Source organism: Ptychodera flava, chromosome 5 (genome assembly GCF_041260155.1).
Source record: "Ptychodera flava strain L36383 chromosome 5, AS_Pfla_20210202, whole genome shotgun sequence".
Classification (NCBI taxonomy): Eukaryota; Metazoa; Hemichordata; class Enteropneusta; family Ptychoderidae; genus Ptychodera; species Ptychodera flava.
In genome coordinates, this window is record NC_091932.1 from 1865705 (window position 1) to 1881081 (window position 15377).

The 15377-nt window shown below is 35.1% G+C and overlaps 1 protein-coding gene across 1 annotated transcript in view; it reads right to left on the reverse strand.

Annotated features, from left to right (window-relative positions):
• Window positions 1-6857, reverse strand: part of LOC139132749 (growth hormone secretagogue receptor type 1-like) — a 32460-nt gene extending 25603 nt beyond the window's left edge. The window contains exon 1 of the mRNA XM_070699015.1: window positions 6776-6857. The gene's annotated coding sequence lies outside the window, so the exon portion shown is untranslated. The remainder of the gene's footprint in view (window positions 1-6775) is intronic.
• Window positions 6858-15377: the final 8520 nt, after the last annotated feature.

Consider the following 15377-nt stretch of genomic DNA (forward strand, 5'->3'; position numbering starts at 1 on the left):
CTCGTCCATTTGTTTACCATTACAACCACTCTAAGGGCTGACGGATTGTTTCCAGGATGTGACGGGAGATTAGGTGACAGATACACAAGTTATGGGCTCAACGAGTGCTTTCACAATAACAATGTATCGTCGATTGCAAACATTTGTAAGATTAATTAGGACGTAAGGTTAATTCAGTTGTAGAGGTACGTACATTTCTCAATGGTTTTTGGTCATTTTAACATTGCCTGCTTAAAGTAAAATTTTAATTAAACTATAGAATTACAATCGAATCATTAGTCTATAACACCATACTAGAAAAGGGAGCAACGAGCCCAAAGTGATGTAGTTTTTGTTTTTATTGTATGGGTATTGTTCGTATTCGACAATGATAACGATAACTTTGCATTATTTTTTTTGCAAGTTTAAGGATTGCATGATACTAAAAATATTGTCATAAAGGTCCAGACCAACACATATACACTCACAGTTGACCTTCGCCCCTAAACCTCTATGGCATTAACAGTTAATGGGCGAATGCGCCAATGGCATTTTCTTATCGATCACTTTGTTGTACAGGATTATTTTCTGTAGTAATAATATGATCCAAAATCGAAACATCCATACTGTCAGCCTGGATTACTAGTTATTATAGTAGCCTGCCAATTAAATTGCTTCATTAATCAGTATTAGCTTTGTACAGATATTGTGTGATTATTTCTCGTAAAGAAATAACGAACAAAAATATCCTATTCACCTTTACTGCTGATTTAAGTTATTTTATCGAGTAGTGCTTTCGTTGACAATAATTACAAAAGTGCCATAATTTACACATTATCACGAAATTTCTCAGTGCAACGTGTTCCAACGTGTGAGCGTGAATTTTACATTTACTTTGGGTATTTACTTTGGTTTTATGTTCCAACAAACATGTTAATAGTATCACAGTGTATGAACTAGAAGCAATTAAAAACCGATAGAATCAAGTCTGAAAACGGACATTATAGTCGGCAAATTAGCATATCAGTTGTCGTGCTAGGCAAATTAGGGTTCTGCGTAGAGTACACAGATTGTTACGATGGTCTAGATGGATATTGCTGCAGGGTAGAACAAATCACCAATTAGTCACAGCATTTTCACACGAAGTTAATGTGATTTTTCAATTTAATGACATACCAATGAAACAAACGATCAGCGACAGCCGAAACAAAACGACGATCCTGCAGCTGCTCTTCAACATATGCCGTGATGAAATAAATGAAATGTGACAACATGTCTACAATAACGTTTGACAGAGCTACAGTGACATGGCTGCAGGCATTTTACTGTATTGGAGATACAGTCATTGTATCTTCCAGAATGGTTAATTCTATATTGCCGATAAAATATTGAATTTATTCAGTACCCAAACAATCGAAACAAAACGACGATCCTGCAATGTCAGATTCTTATGAAGAAACGTATGACTTGAATTTTAATTAAGAAAGGTATAAGTGACAGAGAAACTAGCGATTGAAATGAAGTGTTGATCGCGAGTCTGGTTCATTATTTCCAAAGTGTACAGAGATGAACAAAAGAGAGAAGTGTACGCATTCTTCCGATGACAACTCACACAGCAAAATGTTGTCGGGTTCGTTCACAAATTACAGGAAGTCAGAAAATTTTGAGTGAAAATCCCCTATTTTAAACCCCCTTAAGGCCCCTGTCATGGGAGGCTTGATAGACTACGCCCGTGTCAAACATTTTCATAAGTGTAGAAAGTCAAGTTGAATTTCATTTCAGGATTGTCGGCAATGTATGTATGGATCAGTACAGTAAGTTAATGTTTTAGTTTTGAACCCGGATTTTAATTACGGAACGTTCACTAATGGTGTTGGCAAAATTAAGAGGGTCGGGGGTCATGTGAAAACTGTGAAGGGGATCACACTTCCCCACACACTACAGAAGGAGGGGTCATTTAACTTGCAATAACCTCCTCCCCGTTAAAAAGGCTTGATTCATTCAATAAAATTATTCTTGGAAATGCAGGATATACGTTATATTCCCCAGGTCATTTGACTGTTGGTCATTTGACTGTTGCTCATTTGACTGTTGGTCTAAATACAAGTATTATCTGTCATATTAACGTCTAACCTTGGAAAGTCTTTAACGGCTTGTCTTTTCTTGGTGTTTTTAGAAGTTCATTGTATACTGTTAAACACAGCAGCACTAAATATATCATCGTAATTTAGGGAAGAGATATATAAAACTTTTGGAAATATACTCGAGAATGAAAGAAAAGTATCTTTGCTTTTGTTTTTCATTGGCAGTTAGTAATATTATTTGAATAGATGAGTAACACACGATACAAAATAGGGTTTATTTACTATCTTTAAAAACATATTAAAAACATCAATTGTTTGTAGAATATATGCCAAGTGGCATACCTGTGCAATGGCAAGAGTTCGCCCTCGCTATTAGGAATCTTGAAACTTTGACAAGAGTACAATATTGTGTGTTTGAGCACGTCAATTCAGTTCTCACCATGCTTTTTTCCCTCGCCCAGAAAAAGTAATTAATTAGCTCCATGTGATTAACACACGATTGGAACTAATTTGGGATAATTGGATAGTGAAGCACTGTGGATTTAATCTACAAATGTTATCTCATCTGCTTTTCTTTTTATGTTACACATTTGTATTTTTGAGTAATTTGCGATATTGCAACATTCAGCTATATGGCACCTAACAGTTTTGAGAAATTTGCAAAATATGAAAATCCAATTATCCCAAATTAGTTCCAATTGGATTTATAATTACATCTCACCCATAAGCGATGATTTATCGAGGCCTGTGTAACTGGTCACTTTTGTTACTCCTAAATGACAGTGCATTTTTACAGTTTGGTGGTTTGACGCATTTGAAAATGCAGCTTTTCTACATAACAATTATTCCATGTGAAAACGAAAAATTGTGCCATCAAATAGGCCTAGTGGAAATTCTGTTGAGTGAGTATATATGCCATCGAGTGTGTGTTCATATGAAGTATGAGTGTAATGGTGCGTCACCATATGTTAGGGGTGTGATGTCGGGGAAGATAAATTATGTATGAATTAATGTCTAATATTATGGTAATTACTCTCAATATGGAAAGACAAATGTAAAAAAATCATCGAACATCTTCAAGTTGAATTTATTCGTCAGCAACAACAGCATTGCTACTTTCCGATCTTCCTGAGATGAGATATGTTGCTATCAACTAAACTTCGCTTTACGGAAAATTGCATTCTTCAACTCAAAAAGCGAACTACCATTAGTACCAATACAACTACTTTATCAGCTGTCTTAGATGCACAGATAGATACAAAATCTTGTCCAGCCATCTAGCTTACGTCATACCTGTTTCATGATGTAGTAACATAGGCATCAAATTTTGACTTTGAATCAGCTCTCTGTCGGGTTTTATTGTGATGTTTCATGTTGAACGTACACCATTTATTATCACGTCTGTGCAAGTGGTATCAAAACGCATCAAAAAGTTCAGTCTATTGGTTTCACGTCTATTACTATGTAAGTTGAGAATGTCTGGTTGAGGAATAAATAACCAAAAGGTTCATTACTGGGAAGTTCCGGATAGCTGTTCAAAGTGTGCATTACTGCTGCAAACAGCCTTAATGATTGATTGAACAACACGGGGTCTGACTCCATTTTGAGTAATTGCCATCACACAACTTCCTTTGTACAGGTCAATTTCTACTCTGAAAGCAACCAAGTGGCTACATTTAAATTTTTTATTTCATAAAGACATCTGTCTTTTGAACAAGTCATTTTTCAACACGGTGAGTTTGTTTCAGACCAGGCTGTTTGAACGATGTATTGTCTACCAAAGAGTTAAGCCAGGGCGCGCCGATAGTAATTTCATCTCGCCTGAGTTGACGGGGAAAGGGCTGACAGGAATTCTTTTACTATCGAGGGAGAAATATAATCGTTTCGCTCAGCAGGTATCTTTGAGAAGACGCAGCGTGCTGGAATATTGTTCGATTCCACTGAATATTTTTTGAGGGGAGTTGGGCAAAATCACATGGCGACGGAGCCATTGAGAGGACTAATTTGGAGTTGTCCTGGACGAAGAGGGGAAACCTGGGTGGCAGCGTAATTTTTCCAAATTGTAGTGCAATTCTATAGAATAGTATATTTAGCTGTACGAGCACGCCGTAGTCACAAACTGTCGACATCGAGAAACGCTGCTAATCTCAGCATTAAACTAAAACATGATAAGTTTGTGATCCAATCGAGTTCAGCAGATGGTGAAATAATTAACGTTTTTAAAAGTTGCAATTAACCGATTGGAACTAATTTAGGGGAATTGGATCTTTTAATTGTTCAAATTTATCAAAAGTGTTAGGTGCCCTGTAGCTGAAAGTTACAATATTACAAATTAACCATAATCACAAGTGTATTGCGAAAACAGAAAAGCAGATAAGATTACATTTGCAGATTAAACCAACATTACTACACTATCCAATCATCTCAAATTAGTTCTAATCGTTTTAATTGTACGTAGTGCGCATTGTATGGTTGATATTGCTGTAGTCATGGTATTTATAGAAGGAAAAATACTAATTAAACGAGAGGGTTCATATTTGCGTGCATCATCATCTGAAACAACACATGTGATTATTTAACTGACCTTAAAATGGTAAAATCATCAAAACATTTGTATTTCTCAATGAAAGTTCAAAGATTGCTTGATTGAAAAGTGTTCATATCATTCACTTTAACTGCTTCAAACCTTCCATTGTCTTATCACTGATACACGTTAATCGATGGAAAACGTTATTGACTAAGAACACTAAATTAAACGAATCTTTTGAATTATACATTTTTGAAACCAGAAGAGTCTTAGCTAGACAAATATCTGATCTGCCATGAAATAGTGATTGAGAAATCTACATCTGTCATAAATGACAAAATATCGTCCGTCAGGTTGGAAGGCTCCATAAACGCGAAACGTCTTTTTCGAGAGGCTACAATTCGATTTTCAACAAATGCCACTCCTAAAAGTCACCTTTATCCTAACTGTTAACACTTTAAAATCCAATTTGATATCCTCACAGATTGTGTAAAATGACAAAATAACAATTTGCTGGATAAGGCCCGGAGAAAAATTAAAAATCAAATATCAGAGTAATTGCGGCAGTAATTGCGAGATATTGATGATGTATCTCTAAAATATACGTGGTGCAATAAGGATTTCTATTTTACCTCTTCGATACATTTATTAAGTTGTTTTTACTTACGTCGATATATCATGGGGATGTTATGCTTATTACAATAAAATGACAATATCCTCCAGGGCATGATCTTTTACACTGCCAAAATGTTACATTTTCAATCTTTAAATATGAATAATTAATTTTTTCATGATATTCACCATGCAAAATAAAATGACAAAATTCACAACGGGAAGACTGTGATTTATTTATGATGTCAAACTTCATAATCGAAATCCCGTTATTTATATGATACAGCTTGATTGCCCTTTTTATCAAGTCTTGTTAATTCTGTTCTCATCATCATTATTTTATTCAAGATCTGCAAGATTGAAACTTATTGTATCTTTTTGGATCGCGGACAGATGCTTGTCTGGGAACTGTCTTTTCTACCATTTCCGAGAATTCTGGTATTACTAAATTATCATTACTCGAAAGACAGAAACGAACGAAAAGTAAAATTCAATATTTCGTACAATGCGGTAAAATTTGTCAGTCAAGCATTATTAAATGAAAAGAAATGTTATTCTTGATAGACTTTGCACTCTATACGTAAACCGATGCTATAAATGGTAATTAAATGGAAATGTTTCTGTTCCTTTATCCATTTCAAATACTTATAAAAAATGACCATTATCTAATTTTTACAAATCATTTAATTTTTTAGAATTTATTTCTGACACTGATCTAATGTTTAACAAATTGTGATGAGAACAACGTCGACAGTCCCACTTCTTATTAATGTTTCTGTTTTCAATATTATGCAACTTGCAAATTTATCAACATCAGAAGCAATTAATGGTTTTGGACGTCTTCCTTATATATCCCACGCAAGAAATAAACTCAATAATGATTGTTAAACACTTCCTATAGTGAGGCTTTCTTTTGAAGGGGCAGTAATGATGTAGACGGTGCACTGACCATGAAAAAGATTTTACCTTGCCGTTGACTTCAAACTCATTTTTCCCACACATATCGATTAGATGAAAAAAATACAAATATTTAAATACTTTTTATGCGTTTTCACTTTGGTAACCACATGTGCATACCTCCAAGTATTGCAACCGTTGATCAGTGTAAATTGTTGCAAGTAGTGACGCACGATTTGATTTAGGCGACGTGCCCGAGAGTATGTGTATTTAACAAAGAATTACCTTGCCAAGCATAGCAGATACTTTGTAATAGTATTGTCTAGATTAACACAAGCATTACTGAATGTAAAGAATCAACATTACAAAACAGTAAAGAATTCAATATACACGATCAAAACCGCTGTTTTCAGTAGTTATTCGTATTATCGCTGAGAATTTTGAGCTCCCTGTTGTCCTTCTCTCTCTTCCCCATCATCTATTAGTGTTTGCCTGCCTGCCTGCCTGCCTGCCTGCCTGTCCCAATCCATCTTTCTATTAGTTCCTTTAACATAGCGTATGTGACATGACGAACAAAAGAGCTATGAAAGTAACGGATGGACAATAGGATCAGGCCTAACGCTCTAGTCTGTTCAGTTGAACTACCGAAGTTTTAAGAAAAAACTAAACGATTCACCTTTTTAAGCGTTCCTCTTCAACAGTTCATGTATGCTATTGGAGATCTTGTTTGTCAGTAGCGGTGATTTGGTCAAGTCTTGAAACATGTTAACGCATTAATGGTTGAACTAGTAAAAACTGTGAGGGCAGTCTTCGTGTGTCTCGCCTGCATAGTAAAAAAAGTGAAATAACTAACAACCGTGTCACTGTCCTTGATCATATTTATTACGCATGTGTGACATGTACTGGTATTATATTAGGTGTATCTGGTCTCACACTGATCAATTTCTAAAACAAATGAAAGGCTTGAGCTCTAATGAGGGAGGCTACTATTTGATAGCTGCGGAATTAATTTTTTCAGATTTTTGTGGTTTTGCCGTTATTCTCACGGAGCTAATAACTTTCAAATGAATCTTAAACGAGATATTTTTGGAGAAAATATCGTCAGCTTGTAATGAATAAACAAACAACCTTGGTATTGTTTAATTTCGCTATAAATAAGACTGGCATATCATTGAAATGTTCGCAAATCGTAAAGTAAACCAGACATTGCTTCAGATCCGATGAAAATATTTAGCAATTTCCAAGAACCACCAATACCGAAATGCATCAATTGTATCCGACGCTGTCAAGTTACTTTGTCAAAGCCAATGATGGTAGTACCTGCAGTCACTCTGTGCCACGAGAACGTTGCTAGTGTTGAAGAGCAGTATAAACAAAGTGACCTGCATCACAATGACCCTATAGTCCGGCGCAGGATGTATCGGGAACAGTCTACACACAATAAATTTGCACTTTTCTACAGCAGAGAAATGAAACAAAAGATGTGTAGTTAGTTGCTAATGTGTATTTAGTTTTTGTTGGTTTTTACATACCATTTTTGTTTTACATATGCTATCACCTAAGGAAAGAGAAGCCAATTGCTAGCTAACCAACTGACAATGGGGAGTACCCATAGAGGAGTTCGTTAAAGCTGCTTGTCAATCACGGCCACGGCCAGTGTCCACATCACAACTCCATTCCCTGCCGATATACCAGTCCGCCCTGTGCCAATATCACAACTCCATTCCTTGCCAATATCACAACTCCATTCTATGCCAATATCACAACTCCATTCTATGCCAATATCGTGACTAAATTTAGTGTCAACACATTGCACAAAGCATGATACACACAAAAAGAAATTATGCAACTTGACGCTATAGGCCTACTGACAGACCAAGCCACGCCACAAATGTTTCTGGTCAAAAATATAGAACGTTACAAGGGGTAATATCAGCTAAACGTTAAAAACTTTCTTCTTAACTTGGTATTGCTATCTACTGATCTCTTCTCTTTGTATTGTGTTTAATTTCTCGTATATTTTGTGATAGAGGTTGTTACGATTTTCTTTCAAATTTGAACACATATTTCAACAGCAGGTTTTTTACGGCCTAGTATCTCATGGTGATATTGGTGAGGTTAGAGATGATTAGTCGAGCCGCAACTTCTTCGAATTTCTCACCATGTTTTCATGTAGACTAGACCATGGTTGAGTTCAGTTTGTGAAATACGATGTCGCTTTTAATGTAGTTGATTGGTGTCATTGAATTCAGTTGTCGTCAATCTTACATTTCAAAACCTATAAAGTTCACTATAACCTCTGTCTGCCATGTGCCTGTCCTTTAAACTCTTTGCAATCTTAACAAATGAACCTTGCATTTCGTTACGCTTGCCAAATCACTAGTGTTTAATTGTTCCCTTGTTGCTGTCTGTGCCATAATGCGTTCGATAATTCTTGTTCTTCGCAACGAAGTATCTACCCATTTTGTTTCCATTTTGAAATTAATCTCCTTCTGAAAATTAGGTGTACAAGACTAAACTTGATAAGATTTCAGCTTGAATTCAACATGAAAGAATAAGCCGATTCACTTAAAAACATAATACTGAATTCCTGACATGGTTTGTCCTTCACAAGTCGTTTACACCATGGTTGACCAGTGATTATAAATTGGTTAAATTGGAAAGCAAGCGTGTTCACCTGTGGCAACCCTTTTCTCATAAAATCCTCATTAAAGAGCTGGCACGTTTATGACTCAGGCCTACTGAATATACTTCCTCCTAAAGGCAACTTGAGTCGGATGTGTTTCTTTTTGGAATTGATTTCAAGTGAGAATGAATACTAAATATGTCCATTGAAGTTTATTCGCAGTAAAGGATAACATCAAAGTTAACCTAATGTCGCCATTAATTGAGTTTCTCAAATTTAAGGACGTCATAAACACAGTTGTGTTCCTGTCGCTTCACTGGATAATTTGTTCATTGTGAAGTCTCTATTCTGAGACTCTGATACACTTTCAACAAGATTGTCAGAATTAGGTTAGAAATGGAAATTTTAAAAACAAAAACGATTCACGAACATAACATTGCATATTCGCTAAGACCGAAATCAACTCTGTGATTATAATAGTTATTTAGTCGTGCCTTTGAGAAATAAAATAATTCAGTCAATGAAAAAGTTGAAACTTCGGTTGATCGAACTGTTTGGAAAACAAGAAAAGATATAAATCCCCTATCACTTGCCCATCAATGGGATGAAAGCTCCATCCCTATCACTTCCCTATCCATGCGATGAAAGCTCCATCCCTATTATTATTATTATTATTATTATTATTATTATTATTATTATTATTATTACAAGTTTAGGGGCTATAAGTATTATATAGAAATCTAATAACAGTTCATTGAAGCTGTGTGGGAATTCTGAAAAAGAGGTGTTGTATATTTTAATTTTGTCAATAGGGGTGACTTCCAATTGTTTTACGTGCAGCGCAGAATTGTGCATCATACTGTACGGAGAGAGGGGGATATCATTAAGCCAAGGGGTAATTAAATGCTTGTCGGAAAAGTGACACCAAGCAGTTTACGCGATACCAGCAGGCCTAGACTTTTAACTTTTGTGCGAACTTTACGGATACACGTTCAATCGGTTCAATTTAATTTTGTTTTTAGTTTTCTTCCATCAAAAGTCACGACTATGAAAAGATTTCCAATATAAATTAAATCTCTCTCTCTCTCTCTCTCTCTCTCTCTCTCTCTCTGCAGTGAAATTGCTATGCTGCGACCACCGAACGAATATTTTCCATACAGTAGGGGTAATATTAAAGTTTATTTTATAAATCTAACTTAAACGTACCAATGTACCAATGTACAATGGATTCATTCTGATGTTTAATTTAAAACTTATTCAGACTTACTTCGTAAGCGTCATATTGGCATTGCAGAATAAACATTGTTTCTGCATTTCGCATGTTTCGCCCTGGCAGTGTAGTCTGGCAGAAACCCTGCGATTCGCGTTCTTCTCTATCGGAACACGCGCGCGCCCTTCAGAGACGCGACGCGAATCCCAGAGCATGCGCAATAGACCATGTTCCGAACCGCGCGATACATTCCGAGATATCGCGAGAATATGTGTTTCACAGTGGACATGTTCTCGCAACACAGGACAAACTGCGTAAAACAGGACAAGTCGCTAATTACGTTAAACACTGCATAAATATATGAAGTTGCAATCTTTGCTCAGTTCTGTACTTTTTCTAGTTCCATACAAAGTTTGACTTGTATTACTAAGCTGGAAACCTGTTTCTGCGGGCATGTATTAAAGTCTCGCGAGATCTCGCAATCAGCGGAAAATCGTCTATTGAGAGTGCGTGGCGTGACAGTAGAACGTCTCCGATCTCGCGCTATCGTGTCGTTGTGAGCTTTAAAAATGATGGAATTTGACAGAAACTGGAATTACTGCAGAGAATACTTTTCAGGATATCACATGTGAGTGTCTAAGGTACCAAGTAGGACGTTTAGGAAATCCTGTGGCCATTTTGTGGAGTATAAGCTTATAAGCTTACGTAACTCAGCAGCGTATACAGTATTTCTACTGACACTGTACATATTGCCGGAACATATGCTATAGAATTTTGCGTTTCACGTCGTTCAATCATTCAGATGGAAATGCCGCCCTAAACAGGGTGACAGACTTTGGAATGCTAACTCTGTATAACAAAGATATTTGTATTCGAGCACGGCTACACTGCAGTTTTTGATTCGAGAACTCTCATCATGGACCGTGGTTGTATTCAACAATCGAGAGGGCTAGGTGAGTCGAACTTTTTCCTATGTCCATGTAGCACTTGTGCAAAAATATGCGAATCCACAGGCCTTTGGCGAATCAATAAATGCGTTTTCACCAAGCTGAAAGGTTGAAAGATGCGTCCGTCACTTTGGGACGAGCTAGATAAATGCATGCAGTCAAACCCAGCTGGGCACAGAAATTTGCCATAATATGACTTTGTTCTGGAAATTACGAAGACAACCGGCCGTGCGGTGGAACTTTGCAACAAAGTTTCAATATCTGAACTGGCATACTTGAATGACAGACACAGGAAACGATGGCCAATAAAAACGCATTCTCGTCGCATTTTGATAATAATGTATCAATCACAATGACACAGAAATATAAATTATGCCTCCTCCCGACAGAAGGGCCATGGTTTATTTTTAGCCCTGCTACACTATGTCTTAGTGCTGAAAAGGCCATGTTGTTGTCAGGTCGTCATGGCGACTTTTAAAATTTGCATACAACTCTGAGGGTTAAACAGGTTGTTAATAGGTCACAAAACTTTTGAGTCCCACTGTCGTCCATTCTACCTGTTTCCTTGGGTATTAAAGGTGTGCAAGTATACACATCATAAGACTAGAAAATTCACTTCATAGGCAGAATCTTGTAAAATAGCCTTTTCTTCTCTGGTTAACGAAAAAAATTAATTATTAATTAATTATTAATATTATAAATTAAAATTAATTAATTTGAGATACTAGTAGAATTAATTTTAGCACATAAAATTAATTTGAAGGCATAAACATAATTCGATGCATAATGAGTTAGTACTGTACTATATAACACTTATTTGGGATGACTGCATGAAAAAAATTAAAAATACTTCAAAAATTATTTCTGGTCTATATAAAATTAATTCTAACACACTAAAATTAACGGAAAACATAATTTTGACCAGAATGGCCCCAATATATATTATGTTTACTATTCATCCTAGAATGATAGGCAAAGAAATTACAATTATTTTTATTATAGAAAAAATTTCTAAGTTGTTACTTAGACATCCATAAAATAAATAAAAAACAGTGAATTATGTTTTAGCATAGACCCTCTTGAGGGTGTATGGTTTGAAATTAAAAAAAAACTGTGGTTACCAAAATTTTTTACCAAGGCAACATAAAACAAAATTAACATGGAGTTCATGCTGTGATAAATACACTTAGGAGAGCATTTGCATAGTAACTGGATTACTTTTAATGGAATTTGGAAAAAAATTGAAATTTTAAAATGCAAATAGGTTACTATGGAAACAGGGCAGTAAAAATGGATATCATATTTTGTCTTTCTAACCCAAAATAACCCTTTGGTATAATATTTCTGTTGATTACTGGATTTTTACACTGGATATTTGGTCTTTCTAACCCAAAATATCCCTTTGATATTACACATTCTATTGATTCCTGGATTTTAGATGGAATCTTTAAAAAAATGGTAATTTTTACTCCTGCATGGTTGCCATGGAAACATTTCACATTACAATGAGTGTGATATTTTTTGGTGTGCTAACCAGACAAACTCTTATGATCAAATTTTTACATCAATCTTACTTCTTTAAGAGGAATTAGGGAAAAAGTAACATTTTCAATCCCAAAATAGTTACCATGGCAACTCGAAACATTAAAATAAGTCTTGGTTTTGTGTTCTCTGACCCGAACTCCCCCACTAGATAATTTTCATATCAATCAAAGTAACTTTTCATGGAATATTAGAAAAACTGAAATTTTCAACCCCTAAAATGGTTACCATGGAAACATGGGGCAGTGAAATCGATATCATATTTGGTCTTTTCGACCCAAAATACCCTTATGGTGAAATTTTCACGGAAATTGAACCTATTATTATTCGCGTTATTATTTCTATATAATACTTATATTAATTATTATTTTCTCTATTATTATTATCCTTTATTTAGGCCCTATGCAATATTAAATGTTAATGCGTAGTAGTGTGCAAAGCTTTAAATACAAATATCCACTACAGATGAAATACAGGGTGATTACAACGGTTAAGCAGATATGAACTGAAAATGCTCACGTGTTTCAGGATAAATTGCAGTTGTCCGTGAATTTAAACGTTTGACACATGTTTGCAACATATTGAAATCGTTATGATAAACATCGTGAAAAATATTCACCGCTGACTAATTCCAAGGTCATTAAGTATTTATATATAAATATTTGTTACAAGGAAATATATGTTTAAATATTTATTCTTTTGGAAAAAGACAGAGCCAATGAATTGTAAGGTTTGTCATCAAGTTGATTCCCTTGAACATAGATATTCATATTGTCAAATTGCTGAGAAATGCTGGAGAAAGGTTAGATATATTGTAACCAACCTCATGGGTCGTACGATCACAATAACTCCATCACATATTATCTTTTCATGTTTTTCTGATGGCACGGTTCAAAAAAATACCAAATAGTTGTTAACTTCTGATTCTTATAGGGAAATGGAGCATACACAAATTTTGGGTTACAAAAATGAATACACCTGTTGAAATTATACTTAAGAATGAGCTTGTGTTAAGATATAATTTTGAAAATGATATCTACAGAAGAGATGAAATGTTAGAAATTTTAGGAAAAGTTGATAAACTTATGTAATTCTGACATATTGCTTTTCCTGTAATATATGAAACTGTACTCATCTCTATCTTGATATGGAATTTCATAAATAAAAGACAAAGGAGAGTATATATATATATATATATATATATATATATATATATATATATATATATATATATATATATATATATATATATATATATATATATCAACCCTTTTAAAGCAGTGGGTCAATAAAACAATAGGAGCAGCAAAGAGCACGGGGCACTGAAAAATGCAAAAAATATATATAAATATGTAATTAGCTGTAATAAAAATGCTAACTTTCTTTGACTGCTGTCATTGTATCACCACTTTATATAGCAAGTGTAATTGCCTTTTGTCAAGTCCTTCAAGCTATATATGCCAAACTGTGAAAGCTTATTGCTTCTGCAAATTATAAATTAGCTGATATGGAAATGCAAAATATCTTTCACCTATACGACATGATTATCCCATCAATATATATAGCAAGTTTCATAAACTTTTTTAACGTCCATCAAGTCTTATATCTCAAATTTGAAAAGTTGCAAGTTTTATCAACTTCGGCTATGTCAATCCAGATATGTATGTCTAATTACGAAAGTTCTTTAAATATACAAATTTGTAACAAGTTTATCCAAAACTGCTAAACAACTTTCATGATTGTTATTTCAGTTTATCTCAAATATGCATAGCGAGTTTCGTCAACTTTGATCATGCCAATCCAGATATATCCTTAGTTTGGAAAGTTCGTGCAATATGCAAAAAGTGATCAGCTGAAGTAAAAACGCTTAATGATTTTCAATAATGTTGTTTCATACTGTCTTCCATGTACATACTAAGTTTCGTCAATTTTGATCAAGTCAATCCAGGTATATATCCCTAATTAGGAAAGTTCATCTAATATGCAAATTAGCAATTATCTTTCAAGACACACCTTAATGTCTTTCATGGCGGATAAATTCTTCTGTGATCCATTTTCGTAGCAAATCTCATCCAATTCTGTGCAGCCGTTCTCATTGTATGTCTGTTTTTTTCTAGAATCATTAATTATGCAAATGAGCATGAAATATGCAAGCCACACCCACCAAAAACTAATCATTTCTTGCCATACTCAAACAAAATCTATGTATCAAATTTGATTTTGATCTGATAAACCGTTTTTGTGATATCGGGCCTACACACAGACAGACACAGACAGACTGACAGACAGACATCGCTTCGACATTAGGTCACGTGTGTCAACACGTGAGCTAAGAATCACAGTTGCAAACCATAGACCCTGGAGCGTCTCGCTCCAGGGTCTATGTCCGAACACAGCACTTTTGATCAACAAAGTATAATTTAAAATCATGATTGTAGCCGTTGCCGAGATAAGATATTAACCTGAAATTGGTTAATAATTCTCGCTGCTGAGGGCACAGAAGTATTTCTACACCTGTTTGCGCGACAGCTATTGAGTTATATCTTGTATCGGACCTCATTTTAGTGAAATTGCTATTCAGTGGATGAGTCTTGTCAGACAATATACTAGTAGTTTTAGAATTGTTTTGCATGTCGTCTGTACCGGTTTTGTATGGTCAAAGTGTGCCTCGCTATTCTGCTAGAAAAAAGCTGTGGTTACATATTCCCAACTGTACCAAAATGGTCTCATTGACGCTCTTCTCTTTTAAATAAATGTTTTGGACTCAGGTGTTTTAATGGCCCTTTCTCGACTCTTGAAAAGCAAACGTATTCGTGTGTATCATTCTGTATTACAGTTAGGTTCTATTGGTCCTTTGTTTACAATCTTTGTTTGTAGAGTTTATCTATCTGTAAACTTTGACACTGTTTTCTCATCTCAACTGTAAGTTGCTGTCGTTCGGCGCTGTTGATGG